This window comes from Saccopteryx leptura, chromosome 3 (genome assembly GCF_036850995.1).
Source record: "Saccopteryx leptura isolate mSacLep1 chromosome 3, mSacLep1_pri_phased_curated, whole genome shotgun sequence".
Taxonomy (NCBI): domain Eukaryota; kingdom Metazoa; phylum Chordata; class Mammalia; order Chiroptera; family Emballonuridae; genus Saccopteryx; species Saccopteryx leptura.
In genome coordinates this window covers 256,905,563-256,920,888 of record NC_089505.1, presented here as the reverse complement: position 1 = coordinate 256,920,888, position 15,326 = coordinate 256,905,563, and the positions used below count along the sequence as shown (strand labels likewise).

Below are 15,326 nucleotides of genomic sequence, written 5' to 3'. Positions count from 1 at the left end.
TGAGTGTGAAAGAAATGTAACTTTAGACTGACAACGAGATGACTGGGGGTGCAAAATCATGTTGAAACAGCAAAATAATGGGTAATTAAGCAAATACACATAGTATTTTATCCGTGTGCAGAAAGAAGTGGGCTACACACAAAATTCTGTAAGTAAAATGCCCAGAGCTTGAATATAGTTTTATTTAAACTCAAATCTGAGTTCAAGAAATTGGTTGTATTGTGTCCTTGAAACTCAGTCTACTTAAACACTGTCCGACATGTGAATAAAGTTGTTTGTGTTTGTGCAGATGTCTGTTAGGTAGTGATATCCGAGTGAACTGTGGAGGCAGCATGTGTCCCTGGTGGTCTGATCACAGGCATCCAGGACCAAACACCATGACTACTATCATCATGGAAACTGCCAATAACCAGGACTAGGGCCCCTACCACACAATCCCTGTTGAACTCGGTCCTGGAACTTTTCTTGTACTGACAACTACTTTCTAAGATTGACACAAAAGAACTCCCGTTACCAACAAAATATCCTGTCATGTTAGGCAAGTCCTTATTTCAGCAGTTTAAAATTTGCTGCCCATATATGGGACATGACAGTACTGACTAGTACAACATCATACAAACCACTGCAGTAAAATTTGTGATGTGTGCCAAGAGCTATGAGAGAGATAAAAAGCAGAAAACATAGCATTTGATTCAAGGGTCTCGCACATTGTCATTAATACGGCATATGCTCAATAAATGAGTGTTGAATGATCGAAAGCATAAGTGATAAAAAAAAAAAAAGAGTGTAATTCTAAAGGGAAAATATTGACACACTTTGATTGGGAGAAGTCCCTGTGGCCTGGGACCATCCCATGGTGAGGAGAAGGGACTTCATCAAATGGGAGGATTGGCTAATACAGGCAGAGGAAAGCGTGTATTTCAGACAGGAAAAGGCACAAGCCAAGGCAAAGAGGTTCTGAGAATATAAGCTGAGTATGGTGGACAACCAGTTTGCTGCAGCTGCAGGTCGGTGTTGAGTAGAGCTGAGAGGTGACTGCATCAGAGTAAGGTCACTCTTAGGATCCCAGGCTAGAGCTTGAGGATGGAGACTGGATTAAAGCAGTGTGGACTTCAGTGTGTGTGTGTGTGTGTGTGTGTGTGTGTGTGTGTGTGTGTGTGTCTACAAAAACATTCACTCAGAGTCCATGAGCTCTCTATAAGCATTTAAAAAGTTTAGTCTTTCATTTGATAAGAATATAAAAAATTTTTTAATTGTGGTAAAATACATATAACACCATCTTGCCCATTTGTAAGTGCACAATTTAGTAGTAAGTATATTCACATTGTATAAACATCACATCCACCCTCAAAAGTCTTTTCATCTTGTAAGACTATAACCCTATTGATTAAATACAAACTCCCCCCACCCACCCACCCCTGCCCTTGGTAACCACCACTCCGATTCTGTCTCTGAATTTGCTTTAAGTAACTCACATAAGTGGAATCACAGTACTTGTCCTTTTGTAACTGGCTTCTTTTACTTAGCATAATGTTCTCAAGGTTTATCCACATGTCAAGAATTTTTTCCTTTTTAGCCTGAATAATATTCCATTTGTATGTATATTCCACGTTTTGTTTATCCATTCATCTGCTGATGAGCCTTGGTTTGCTTCTTACCTTCTCTCTTTTGTGAATAATGCTGCTATGATAATATGTTAATCTAAGAAAGCTCAGACTATCTAGGTGTCTATTTATACATGTGTATTCCCATATGATGTCCTGGTTTCATTGCCCATGTCTGCACCTGTATATGGAACCAAGTTCCTTTGTCACAAGCTGAGTAGAAAAGAGTAGAGGAGGAACGAATACGTACACGATGCATCTATGTCAAAGTGAAGGCCAGGATTCCTGGTGACTGATTATATTAACCAAGATTTCACAGAAGTTCCAAGAGTAGAAAACTGGCCATCAGTGCTCACGATGCTGGAGGCACGCGGGATTCCAGAGGCCTCTGGGGCCACAGTGACAGGTGAGCAGCAGAAGAGTCAACAGAGCAGCGTCCGACACTGAAGGGTAACATAATTTTATTGGTTTCACACTTTTGTTTGTATTTGATTTGTACATTTGTTTTGGTTTTAGAGTCAAACGTGAGTTCTAAGGATATTGAGTTAATATCTAGTTTTATGTTTATACGTATTTTTAAGGAACACATATATAATAGAGAATTTAAGGTAATAATAGTAGGGGGGGATCTGTGAGAACCTTCTTCTAGGATTAGGTTATTGAAAAGTAGTAGCCAGAAGATAAATGGAGATGGCTACAGTCACAGTTCGGATTTGAGGGATGAGGATCTGGAATAGGGAGGTGACAGAACACAGAATATGAAGAAAGTAAAAAAATGTCAATTTCTGGGTTAGATATGGGAGGAATGAGAGGAGGATGCAAATATAACCCTTGAGTTTGGATACTTGAGCCTGTCAGAAATGGGAGAGCCCAGAGTTGTGACTCATTTGAGGAAAAAGATTGTCTGAGTTTTAGTTTTGTTAAATTTGAGGTGTTTGTCAGAAATTCAAATGAAGATACTCAGTGAGCAGTAGAGCTGCAGGATCTAAGTTACGGACCCAGTAAAAAATTGAGCCAGTCTTTCTCAGTGGCCATTGGTGTTTCTCTTGCAAACGTGGGATACAACTTGCCACTTTTCCTCTTTAATTAGCTGTTGACCCGGGGACGTTCTTCAAATGATTACCTCAAGCAGGACACATCACCCAAAAGCCAAAAGGGACAAGCATGATAAACTGGACTCTCTTTTAAAAACTTCTGTTTAGCAAAAAATACATAACGTTGAACATCAACAAACTGGGAAGGCCTGTTTTTTTTTTTTTTTAATGTTTTATACCAAAATAATTTCAAATTTACAGAAAAGTTGCCAAACTGGGTGCCTTTATGATTCCCCAGCTAACAGTTTGCCACATTTGTTCTCTTGTTCTCCCTCCATATATACATATTCATATTGTTTAAGCATTTGAGAGTAAGATGCAACCATGCTCTACCATTCAACTTTAGTACTTCAGCACAGATTTCCATAAAACTGGGACATTCTCCCACATAACCACAGGTCACCCATCCATTAGCATTGGTCCATTATTGCCATCTGACCCATGGGCCTCATCCAATATTTGAAGTCCCAATTTAATTCTTTATATAGAAGTCCAGGATCCACTTCAGGATAATGCTTTACATTTAGTTGTCATGTCTCTCTAGTCTCCTTCAATTTGGACCAGTTTTTCAGATTCTCTTTGCCTTTTCTGACCTTGACACTTTTTTTTTTTTTTCTGTATTTTTCTGAAGCCGGAAACGGGGAGAGACAGTCAGACTCCGGCATGCGCCCGACCGGGATCCACCCGGCACGCCCACCAGGGGGCGACGCTCTGCCCACCAGGGGGCGATGCTCTGCCCCTCCGGGGCGTCGCTCTGTTGTGACCAGAGCCACTCTAGCGCCTGGGGCAGAGGCCGAGGAGCCATCCCCAGCGCCTGGGCCATCTTTGCTCCAGTGAAGCCTCGGCAGCTGAGGGAGGGGAAGAGAGAGACAGAGAGGAAGGAGAGGGGGAGGGGTGGAGAAGCAGATGGGCGCTTCTCCTGTGTGCCCTGGCCGGGAATCGAACCCAGGACTTCTGCACTCCAGGCCGACTCTCTACCACTGAGCCAACCGGCCAGGGTGACCTCGACACTTTTGAAGAATACAGACCAGTCACTGTGAAGCATGTCTCTCACTGTTGTGTTTGCCTGGTGTTTCTTCATGATTAAGTTAAGATCATGTGTCTTTGGCAGGAATATTCCAGAAGTGATCCTGTGATCTCATTGCATCATATCAGGAATCATGTGCTGTCAATTTGTCCCATAAACATTGATGTAATTTTAATTGCTATCACTTGGTTAAATGGCATCGATCCAATTTCTCCACTGTGTAGTTAATAAGTAGTCTTTCTTGATGAATAAGCAATGGTAGCTGACATGCTACTGAAAGGCTTTCTCTTCTGTCTTATTCATTCATTCATTCATTTAATATCTGAATATGGACACTTAGATGCCTGTTTCATGCAGTGGGTTATAATTCTTTACAATCATTATTTATTTAGATGTTCAAATGATCCCAGATATGGCCTCCTTAAGTCGACTCTTTCGTCCTTTTAGACACACGTCCAGTGTTCCTTGAGCATTTTCTTCCTTTTCTATACAAGGTGCTCCAAGCTCATCTTGCACTGTTTCTGCCCCACCCCTCTTTAGGAGAGTCTGGTATTCTGAAACCAAGACCTGCATCCTAGGTGTGTTCATTACTCTTGGGTTCTCATTGTTTCTAGACTCGGTGAACAGAGGTAGGAAATGTATGTATGAACACATAATACTTATATATACGCAGACATATATATGTATTATCTATTGCTACATAACAAATACTCCCAAACTTAGTGACTTAAATAATTAATAATGCTATATTATCTCTCGTAGTTTATGTGGGCCAGGAATTCACACTCTGTACAGTGCGGATGCCTCATGTCTACTCCCATTATGCTTGGGTCCTCAAGGCTGGAAGACTAAAACGCTGGGCTGGAACCACCCAAAGTCATGTTCACTCACATACGTGGTGGCTGCTGTGGGCTGTCAGCTTAGGAGCTGTCACTGGAACACATGGCCTGCCCTTGTGGCCTGGGCTTCCTCACACATTGGTGGCTGGGTTCCACGGCAAGTGGGAGGGGGGAAAGGGGAAGAGAACAAGGTGGATGCTGTATCCTTTTATGGTCCTGCCTTTTGAAAGTCACCTAGTCACTAAGTCCAGCCCATATTCAAGGACAAAGAGGATTATGCTCTACCTCTTTTGAAGGAGGATGTATAGAAGACAAAAACAAACAAACAGAACAACTGTGAGCCTACCTTAAAACCACCACAGTGTCCATTTCTATAGCTATATATCCTTATAAAAGACCATGGGCTCATATCAATACTTGCAATTCCAATCCCAAAGGGTTTATTCGAGCTCTGCTAGCCCCACAACTCCCTTTGCCAGTAGTGAGAAACCTGGTTTCCATGGTGTTTAACTTAAAGACATTCACGTGTTTGCTCAGTTCCCTGTAATCCCGACTCCACAAACACAAGGCCAGGTGCCCCTGTCTCTGGCACCACCGATTTCAGATGATGAGAAAGCCTGTTTTTTTACTTCATTTTTCTTTCATTAAAAATGAATAAGTTTGAAAAAACAGATCTGGTTGCATTTTCTTTATTAAAGATGAATAAGTTTGGAAAAACATCTATTTTTTTTGAAAACACATGACAAAAGGATAATTTCTTTTCAATAAAGAAATTATTAAGATCATCCAAATACTTCGTGAGTTATTTTACAAATAGGAGTACTAATTATGAATTACTTAGTTTTGAAATGGGCAAAGACAGAATGTAGTACAGGCAGAAAATTAATGGCCAAAAAATTATGTGCTCCCCCGACTTCATAATTAAAGAAATTCAAATTAAAATGTAATATATGACTTTTTAAATCGATCAGATAGTCAAGTACTTGACCGATGATACTGGGAAAGAGATGGGACAAAATCATAGGTAGAGATATAAGGTGGCAAAGTTTTCTGCAAGATAATTGCACAGTTTTTATAAAAATTAAAAGTGTACTTGCCTTTTGACCTAGCACAGCTACCTACTGCCTTGAATTTATGACATATATTATATATATATATATATATCTTGACTAATGTATACAGTTGCTTCCTTTGGAGTGAGTTCTGAGGGAGGGGGAGAGTGACCAGGAAGATGGGCAGTCTTGTGGCAGCCTAATCCCGGACCTGACATCCTGTCATATTTGCTGTATTCTGTTCATTGGAAGCAAGACACTAGGCCCAGCCCATGCTCAAGGGGAGGGGATACACAAGGACAGGAATACCAAGAGGCAGAGATCACTGGGGGTCATCCTAGAGGCTGCCTACCCCACAGTACTGCCTGGGGAAAGCAAAAATAAATCCTCTCTGGGAGGGCTTGATTCCAGTAGAGGTCCAGAGCGGTTGTAAGACACTGCCGATTGCAGACACCCTCTGGTTTCAGAGCTATGAAAATGTATGCTATGTGCTGATGCTATGATATAATGTACCGGCAGAGTAGCATGTGACTGTCTGAGAAGTGAAGGAGACACCAAGGGAAGTTTTGCAGATGAAAAAACATTAGTGCGAAGTCTTGGTGAAGGAGGCGAGGGTGGAAAGGGCCCACCAGGCAGAGTCCCGACATGGACGTACTGGGGAGCACTGCAGTTCGGCTGCCCTGCAGGTGACAGGACAACTCAAGGTGAGAGGCTGGAGCGGCGGGCCAGGCCAGACCTGGAGCGAGCCTTGCTTAGCGGGTGGATGTGGGGAGCCATTCAAGAATATAATGTAGCGCAATTATGTAATGGCTTTGTTAGAAAAATTGCTGTGGGGGCTGTAGAGGATGGATTGGAAAGAAGAGACTGGGGGGGGGGGTTAAGGGGGGCCATTAGGGGAGTCCTTGTAAAGATTCAAGCAAAAACGTGAAGACCCAGAGCAAAACAGGACGGGTGAGAATGAAGAAAAATGATTCAAGAAGATGGATTTGACAGACGAGGCTGCCTTACTCACGGTGGGAAATGGGGACTACAGTGCGGACCGCGCCCTTGAGCTGCGCAGCTGGGAGCTGGGAAGGTGAGGCTGGGGCGGAGTCACCGAGGAGTAGCACCTCCCGCTCAGGCTGTCTGGTTTAGCCTTCTGTTAATGCGACTTTGTTAATCGCAGTTGCATCTAATTGCAGTCTAGAAGGTGGTGATATGACCCCCAGTTTACAGATGATGAAGTACAAAGATCCTAGGGAATTCAATTAAGGTCACGCAACTACAATAGTACGTAGCCGAGCCGAGACCTGGATCCAGTCAGCCGGCTCAGAGCCGGCCTTCACAGTCAGACACTGCTGTGGAGACACAACTCAGCATACATTTCTTTTACTGTTGGTGTAAGAAGACTCTTCACACTGGCTTTCCTCAAAATGTGCTCATTATAGTCTTGTTGCCAATTCCACTCTGTGCCCATCTTGCCACCCCTCCGCCCCCCATTACTCTCCTGACTTTCACAGCTTTGCTAAATGCTTTTCTTCTTTGCTCCCATCTCTACCGTTAAAATTCCATCTGTCCTCAAAGCCCAGTTCTTTCCTTTCAATATCTCTTCAACCAGTGTCTTGTTTCACTCCTATGAATTGATTCATTTCACTGATATTCACTGAGATATGTGTGATAGGCACTGGGAATTCTACTATGTGCAAAACTGATCAACAGTTCCCTGCAAGCTATTGTACTTTGTGTTTGCTTCAGCAGTGGCTTTCAACTTAAAAAAAAAAAAAAAAAAAAAGGAACCATAATCATAACATACCACACACACAATGACTTAAGAAACAATGTTTACCTTTACCACATGTAATTACTCTGATAACTTAAACTTCATTCTATATCATTAAGATAAAAATAATGGTGGATGCTGCCTATTAAATTGATCTTACAGCCTATTAATAGGTTGGTGCATACAGGTTCGAGAAATATTCATTCCTTTTTCATTCTGTTATCCAAGTACACGTTTCCTGGAGCCTCCTGTGCTCTGGGCACAGCTCAGACACAGGGACAGAGAGAAGGAAGAGCTCTTTCCACAAGGCCAGCAAGCCAGGAAAGAGAACAGAATTTGCACACCGTGTGCTACGAGTTATAGTAGACTTGGGGCAGCTGTGCATTTTTGTATCTCAATAAATATTAATGGAATTAAATCAAATTGAAGCATAGGCACCAGAATTATAAAAATAGAATAGTGAGTTCCTCAAAAGCAAAATCTTAGTAGCTTGCAGATCTATTGTGAAATTAAACTTGAATCAGAGTCTTGATTCTCTAGTGCATTGCTAATAAGAGTCAATTCTGTAGGTATACTTTTCAACTTCTTTCTCTAGCCATGAAGTGTGATGTACAATAGTTGTGTTTCAAACCGATGGAAACCAAGCTTGGTATGGAAACATCCATCTTTATCCTTCCTCCTTGGGTCATCCTATCCCTACCTGCCTTTGGTCTCATCCCTTCCCATTACTTCTAGGGCCTTGTTCTACCACCTGTCCATCCCTCTTTTCACCAACTAGTTCCAAATAGCATATGAAAATATCAAAGGGAAAAGGTGAAGTCTACTTCCATCCCATATCCGCATCTAGCTACTGTCCATTTCTCTTACTCATCCTTATCAAACAATTTACAAGCACGATCTTCACCTTCTTACCTCCCATTCATTCTTCTGTTGATGTGGCATGGCTTCTGTCCCCAGTGTTTACTGAAACTGCTCTTTACAAAAGGCCCAATGGCCCTCTTGTTGTAAAATCCAGAGAACAATTTATTATCATTCTTGCACTTTTCTATACCCAACACCACTGACCATTCTCTCCATTGTGGACCTTGGCTTCCTTGCTGAAGCGCTTTCTTCATTTTCTCCCCTTTCTTAGGCCTTCCTTTTTAGGTTCCATCTTTTCTGCCCACCCCTTAAATGCTGATCTCCAGAATTATAGCCTAAGCCCTCTCAGTCTCTTTTTGTTCTAGTCTCTCTGGTGATGTTGACTAATCACACTGAAAGTCTCCATCACTGAAAAACACTTCCTCTACTATACCTCAGTATCTGATCCGCTCACCATTCTGCTTCCAAATACCTCTCATATCTGTCGCTTCCTGTCCACATTGACAAATCTCCTTCCTTCCACTATTTATCCCACTCCTGTCCCTTGTTCAAATTTTTATGGGTGGTTTTCCTAAAACACAAGCCAGCCCACCTCCTTTCTCCATTTGGATTAATGATTTTCAACCACTGGTCCGTGAGCCATGCAGGTCTGCCGGAAAAATCGTGCTGGTTCACGAAAGAGTGAACCGCCCCGATGTGGTGTGAAGATTACGGAGTCTGTAATCATTGGGCCTATAATCTTCATACCACATCATAGTGGTTCACTCTTTTGTGGACCAGCACAAAATTTCTGGCAGATGGGCACCGGTCCATGGACTGGTGGTTGAGAACCACTGATTTAGATCACCTCAGTGGTTTCCCATTGTCTACAGAACCAAGTCCAAGCTCCTCAGCAGGTAAACCAGGGTCTTCACAGTGGGTCAGTTTGCCTCCTTGCAGCCTCATCTCCTGTGGCTCCCTTACACCTCATTACAGCCACTTTGGTGCAGTGTGCTCCTCCATGCTTCTGTGCCTGGGCACCTACTGCTTTCTCTGCCTGGTGTCCCCTTTCTTTCCTCTGTCAAAGACAAAAGTCCTACTCACTCTTCAGACCTCCTCCAAGAAAAAATACTATGTGAGTCCTGACGATGAATTCCCACTGGTGTCCTCCACTAGCACCTCAGCCCTGTGTCTACTCATTTCTAGAGTCACTCCAGCATAGAGCGGACTTGGACAAGCAGTAGGTGCTCAGTCAAGTCATAATGTAATGTTTTCTCACCTGTGAAAAGCAAAAGCAAACAGACCAGCCTTGAAGTTTCCTTGAGCAGAAAAAAACAGCTAAATCATTAATTTAGCATAATTACCCATCACTGTGAAGAAGCTGCTTTCTCACCACAGAACCTGCTCTGTAACATATATCTCTGAGCATCATTCCAGGCTTTAGTTTGAGTGTCTCTAGTTTGCAAACTGTCTTTTTGGTGTGTGCACAATACAATTTTACCAAGTACTGCTTTAGTGATTCATGGCTTTACTTTGGCTGTTTTGGAATCCTGGACACACCACAGTAATTGATGGTTACAAAGGACTGAATTCAGGCTTTGACTCTGAAGATGCTTTGACTCAATTTTTCCACCCAATTTTAATTTTGAAATAACTTCAAATTTACAGAGGAGTTGCAAGAATAGTACAAGGTATCTTCAAGATACTCTTCAACTAGAGTCACACAGGTTGTCAACATTTTGCCGTTTGCTTTATCTATTTTTCCTTCTAATTGTGTTAATTGCAGACACCATATTTACACATAAATATTTCAGCATGTCTTGCCAAAATACAAAATGTTCTTCTTTGTAACCAAAATTCAATGCTCAGCCCTGGCTGGGTAGTCAGCTGGTTAAAGCATAGTCCCGATATGCCAAGGTTACAGGTTTGACCCCCGGTCAAGGCACATACAAGAATCAACCAATGAATGTATAAGTGAAACAACAAATTGATGTTTCTCTCTCTCCCCCACTCTAAAAATCTCTTTTAAGAAAGAATTTTAGCCTGACCAGGCGGTGGCGCAGTGGATCGAGCGTCGGACTGGTATGCAGAGGACCCAGGTTCGAGACTCCGAGGTCACCAGCTTGAGCGTGGGCTCATCTGGTTTGAGCAAAAGCTCACCAGCTTGAACCCAACGTTGCTGGCTCCAGCAAGGGGCTACTCGGTCTGCTGAAGGCCCGCCCATGGTCTAGGCACATATGAGGAAGCAATCAATGAACAACTAAGGTGTTGCAACACGCAATGAAAACTAATGATTGATGCTTCTCATCTCTCCGTTCCTGTCTGTCTGTCCCTATCTATCCCTCTCTCTGAGTCACTCTCTGTCTCTGTAAAAAATAAAAATAAAATAAAATAAAATAAAATTTATAAAAAAAGGAAAGAAAGAATTTTAAAAATTAAATATTCAGAAAATTTAACACTGGCGCAACATTTTCTAATACACATGGAGTTTGAAATGCATTTTATTTTATTTTATTTTTTTTATTTTTATTTTTTTTATTATATAATTTTATTTTTTTTAATGGGGTGACATCAATAAATCAGGATACATATATTCAAAGATAACAAGTCCAGGTTATCTTGTCGTTCAATTATGTTGCATACCCACCACCCAAAGTCAGATTGTCCTCTGTCACCTTCTATCTTGTTTTCTTTGTGCCCCTCCCCACCCCCTATCCCTCTCCCATTCCCCCCCCCCCCCCCCCCCCCCCCCCCCCCCCCCCGTAACCACCACACTCTTGTAAATGTCTCTTAGTTGAAATGCATTTTAAATCTCCCCAATTATGTCACTTTAATCTGTTTGGGACTCAGGTATTAATTTAGGATCATGCATTGCATTTAGTTGCCACATCTCTTTAGTTTTCTTTTGATGTTCATGAAATTTTTATTTTTGAAGGATCTAAGCTAAATATAATACATTTTGCAGAATTTCCTTTAATTTGGCCTTCTCATGGTTTCTTCATTATTAGATTCAGATTAAGCGTTTTTGACAGGAACACTACGTAGGGGATGGTGTATCTATGTAAGTTTGTTCCATTTGTGGTGATGGAACATTCATCATTTGGGTGGAAGTTTAATCATTTGGTTACAGGCAGTCAGTTGCCCTTGTAAAGATCACTTTTCCCTTTCGTAGTTAGTAAGTAAACGAGTAGGTGTGTGTGTGTGTGTGATATATCTGCATACTGCATAAATGTCCTCTTGCCCAACAATCTTTTACTCACTAATTTAGGTTTTCCCACCATTTTTTTTATCGTGGTAAAAATAAAATTTACCATCTTACTCATTAAGTGTACAGTTCAGTGGCATTAAATACAACCACAGTGTTGTGCACGCATCACCACTGTCCATCTCCAGAGCACTCCTCATCGTGTAAAACTGGAACTCTCTACCTAGAAACAGTACCTCCCCATCGTCCTCTCCCCACCCCGGCAGCCACCCTTCTTCTCTCTATATAATTTTACTAGTCTAAATACTTCATATAAATGAAATCATGCAGTATTTGTCGTATTTCACTTAATGCTTGTATGTTAAGTTCACATTAATAGCATAATGCGAACCTCAAGCTTCATCCATGATGTAGCGTGTGTCAGAATTTCCTTCCTTTTAAAGGATGAATAATATCCCATTGTGTGTATGCACCACATTTTGCTTATTCATTCACCCATCAATGGACACTTGGGTGGCTTCCATGTTGTGAATAATGCTGCTATGTTCATGGGTATACAAATATCTCTTTGAGACCTTTGACTTAGTTTTTTAAAAACAAATATTTTCATATAAATTCTGCAGAATTTCTTTGTGAATTACTTTTTGAAGCAAATTATTTTAGGCCAATTTAATTCTTGATCAGTAGAATGCCTTTTCTGTTTACATTTTAATTAATTATTTCCATTGGGACAGTTCTTTTTGTATAGATATTGCAAATTTTTTTGTCCACATAAAATTTTAGTGATTATAGCTTCTGCCTTTGTAAGTTTTCTGGTAAGTCTTACCCCCCCCCCCGGTTTTAATTATCCATAGCTAAATCTCATCATGTAAATGGTCTATCATCCATATCCTTTATGAATTGAATAAAAGATGTACAGCTAATGCACAAGAAAACTGTGCCTACTAGCATTACCATTGAAATTTTATAGGTGACAGCCTATGTTAGCTGTTCATGCCTTTGGTGAAGTAAAATGTAAAAGGTGAAATCTAAATGTCGTTCTGGGGCCAAAACACTTTGAAGCAATCTGTTTATATAACTGTTGTAGCTTTTTGGAAAATGATATCGGAATGTAGTAGCTCCAGTAAGGAGAAAAATGTTACCCACCAGTTAGTTTATCTCATTGATAAACACAGACCACAGGCCAACCACCAGTATGGAACAGGCAGGTACTTCATCCTTTCATTGTCATACCCATTTTCCATACTAAATAAATATTCACAGACCCTTAGTAACATCTTCCAAATAATTGGTACAAAGTTTTTGCTGGAAGGTGAAGATTGCTTAATGCAGGGGTCGGGAACCTATGGCTCGCAAGCCAGATGTGGCTCTTTTGATGGCTGCATCGGACTTGCAGACAAATCTTTAATAAAAAAATAATGTTAAAAATATAAAACATTCTCATGCATTACAATCCATTCATTTCCTACCGCTCATGTTCATGGTTGTGGGTGGCTGGAGCCAATTACAGCTGTCCTCCAGGACAACACCAAATTTTTATTGGATAATGCTTAACATACAGGGGTCGTTGTGAGGTCAGGAAGTAAACTTTCCTCCTTTTAATCAAGTAGTCAGCTAGCAAATTGCAGAAATCCTTTTGATGAAGAAGATGGCTAAAAGAAAAAAAGATGAGGAGTATCATACTTTTCAGCAGTAATGGACAGAGGAATTCGCCTTTGTGGAGAAAGCAGGTTCTGCAGTGTGTCTAATATGCAATGATAAAATTGCATTGATGAAATGGTCAAATATAAAGCGCACTTCGACACATGCGATACTATATTTGCATCGAAATATGCAGCAGGGGACAGCAGGAAGAAAGCATGTCAAGAGCTACTGTGCAGAGTGCAAGCTAGTCAGCAGCAACTCCGTGTTTGGACCCAACAAGGTGACTGGAATTCAGCTAGCTTTGCTGGTGCTTTAGCAATTGTGAGAAACAGAAAGCCATTCACAGATGGAGAGTATGCCAAAACATTCATGCTTGATGTTGCCAGTGAAATTTTGATGACTTTTCAGATAAAGACAAAATAATCAAACAAATAAAAGACATGCCTCTGTCGACAAGAACTGTTCACTGATCATACCATCATGATGGCAAATCAAATTGAGGCAACACAAGTGAAGGACATAAATGCAGCACCATTCTTTTCTCTCACTTTGATGAGTCAACAGACGTAAGCCATTTATCCCAGTTCAGCGTGATTACAAGATATGCTGTCAGTGACATTCTACATGAGGAAAGTCTTGCTGTTTTGCCTATGAAAGAGACAACAAGAGGGGAGGATTTATTCAAGTCTTTCACTGAGTTTGCTAAAGAAAAAAATCTACCAATGGATAAACTTATTTCAGTGTGTACTGATGCTGCTCCATGCATGGTGGGGAAAAACAGAGGATTCGTAGCACTTCTTGGTGAACATGAAAAGAGACCCATCCTAAGTTTTCACTGCATCCTACATCAGGAGGCGCTTTGTGCTCAGATGTGTGGCGAACAGCTTGGTGAGGTGATGTCGCTGGTCATTAGGGTGGTTAATTGTATTGTTGCCTGAGCTTTAAATGATCGCCAGTTTAAAACACTGCTGCATAAAGTTGGGAATAATTATCCTGGTCTGCTTCTGCACAGCAATGTGCGTTGGTTGTCAAGAGGGAAGGTGCTTAGCCGTTTAGCGGCTTGTCTGAGTGAAACCTGGACTTTTCTTGAAATGAAAAATATCAGGCATCCTGATTTAGCTAACACTGAGTGGCTCCTGAAGTTCTACTATCTCGTGGACATGACTGAACATTTAAACCAGCTCAATGTGAAAATGCAAGGCATTGGAAATACAGTCTTATCCCCTCAACAAGCAGTGTTTGCATTTGAGAACAAGCTGGAACTCTTCATCGCTGACATTGAAACAGGTCGTTGACTACACTTTGAAAAACTGGGAGACTTTAAAGATGCATGCACAGCAAGTGACCCTGCTCAACATCTTGATCTCCAGCAGCTAGCGGGCTTCACATCTAATTTCCTGCAGTCATTCAAAGCGCACTTTGGAGAATTTTGTGAGCGCACTAATCTTTTCAAGTTCATCACCCATCCATACGAGTGTGCAGTGGACAGTGCCGACCTGAGTTACATCCCCGGTGTCTCCGTCAGATATTTTGAGCTACAAGCTGCTGACCTGAAGGCCTCAGACATGTGGGTGAATAAGTTCAAGTCACTGAATGTAGATTTGGAAAGGCTTGCACGACAGCAAGCAGAATTGGCAAGCAAATGCAAGTGGGGAGAAATGAAAAAACTTCAACCCGCAGACCAGCTGATTATCAAAACTTGGAATGCTCTTCCCATCACATACCACACAGTGCAGCGTGTGAGTATTGCTGTACTGACAATGTTTGGCTCTACGTATGCATGTGAGCAGTCTTTCTCACATTTAAAGAATGTTAAGACCAACCTACGATCATGTTTAACGGATGGAAGTCTCAACGCCTGCATGAAGCTTAACCTCACCACATATCAACCAGACTACAAAGCCATCAGCAAAACCATGCAGCACCAGAAGTCACATTAATGGTAAGAAGTACTTTATTCATCATTGGTTAGCAACAGCATAACGTTATTAAGAAGAATTCAGAGACTTATTGTACTTTAAGAGTGTTGGTCTTACATAAAATGCACACATTTACTTGTATTTAGTGTTAAACATATTGTATGGCTCTCATGGAATTACATTTTAAAATATGTGGCATTCATGGCTCTCTCAGCCAAAAAGGTTCCCGACCCCTGGCTTAAAGGAATCATGAATATTCACTTAATTATTGTAAAATTGCATCAAGCTGCAATAATATGCTCTTGCAATCATGTTCTTTTGTCATCTGTAAAGGATTATTACA

The 15,326-nt window shown here is 41.3% G+C and overlaps 1 protein-coding gene across 1 annotated transcript in view; it reads left to right on the top strand.

Annotated features, from left to right (window-relative positions):
• The window catches only part of REL (REL proto-oncogene, NF-kB subunit), a 428,703-nt gene that overhangs the window by 292,317 nt on the left and 121,060 nt on the right, over positions 1 to 15,326 (top strand). The window lies entirely within an intron of this gene.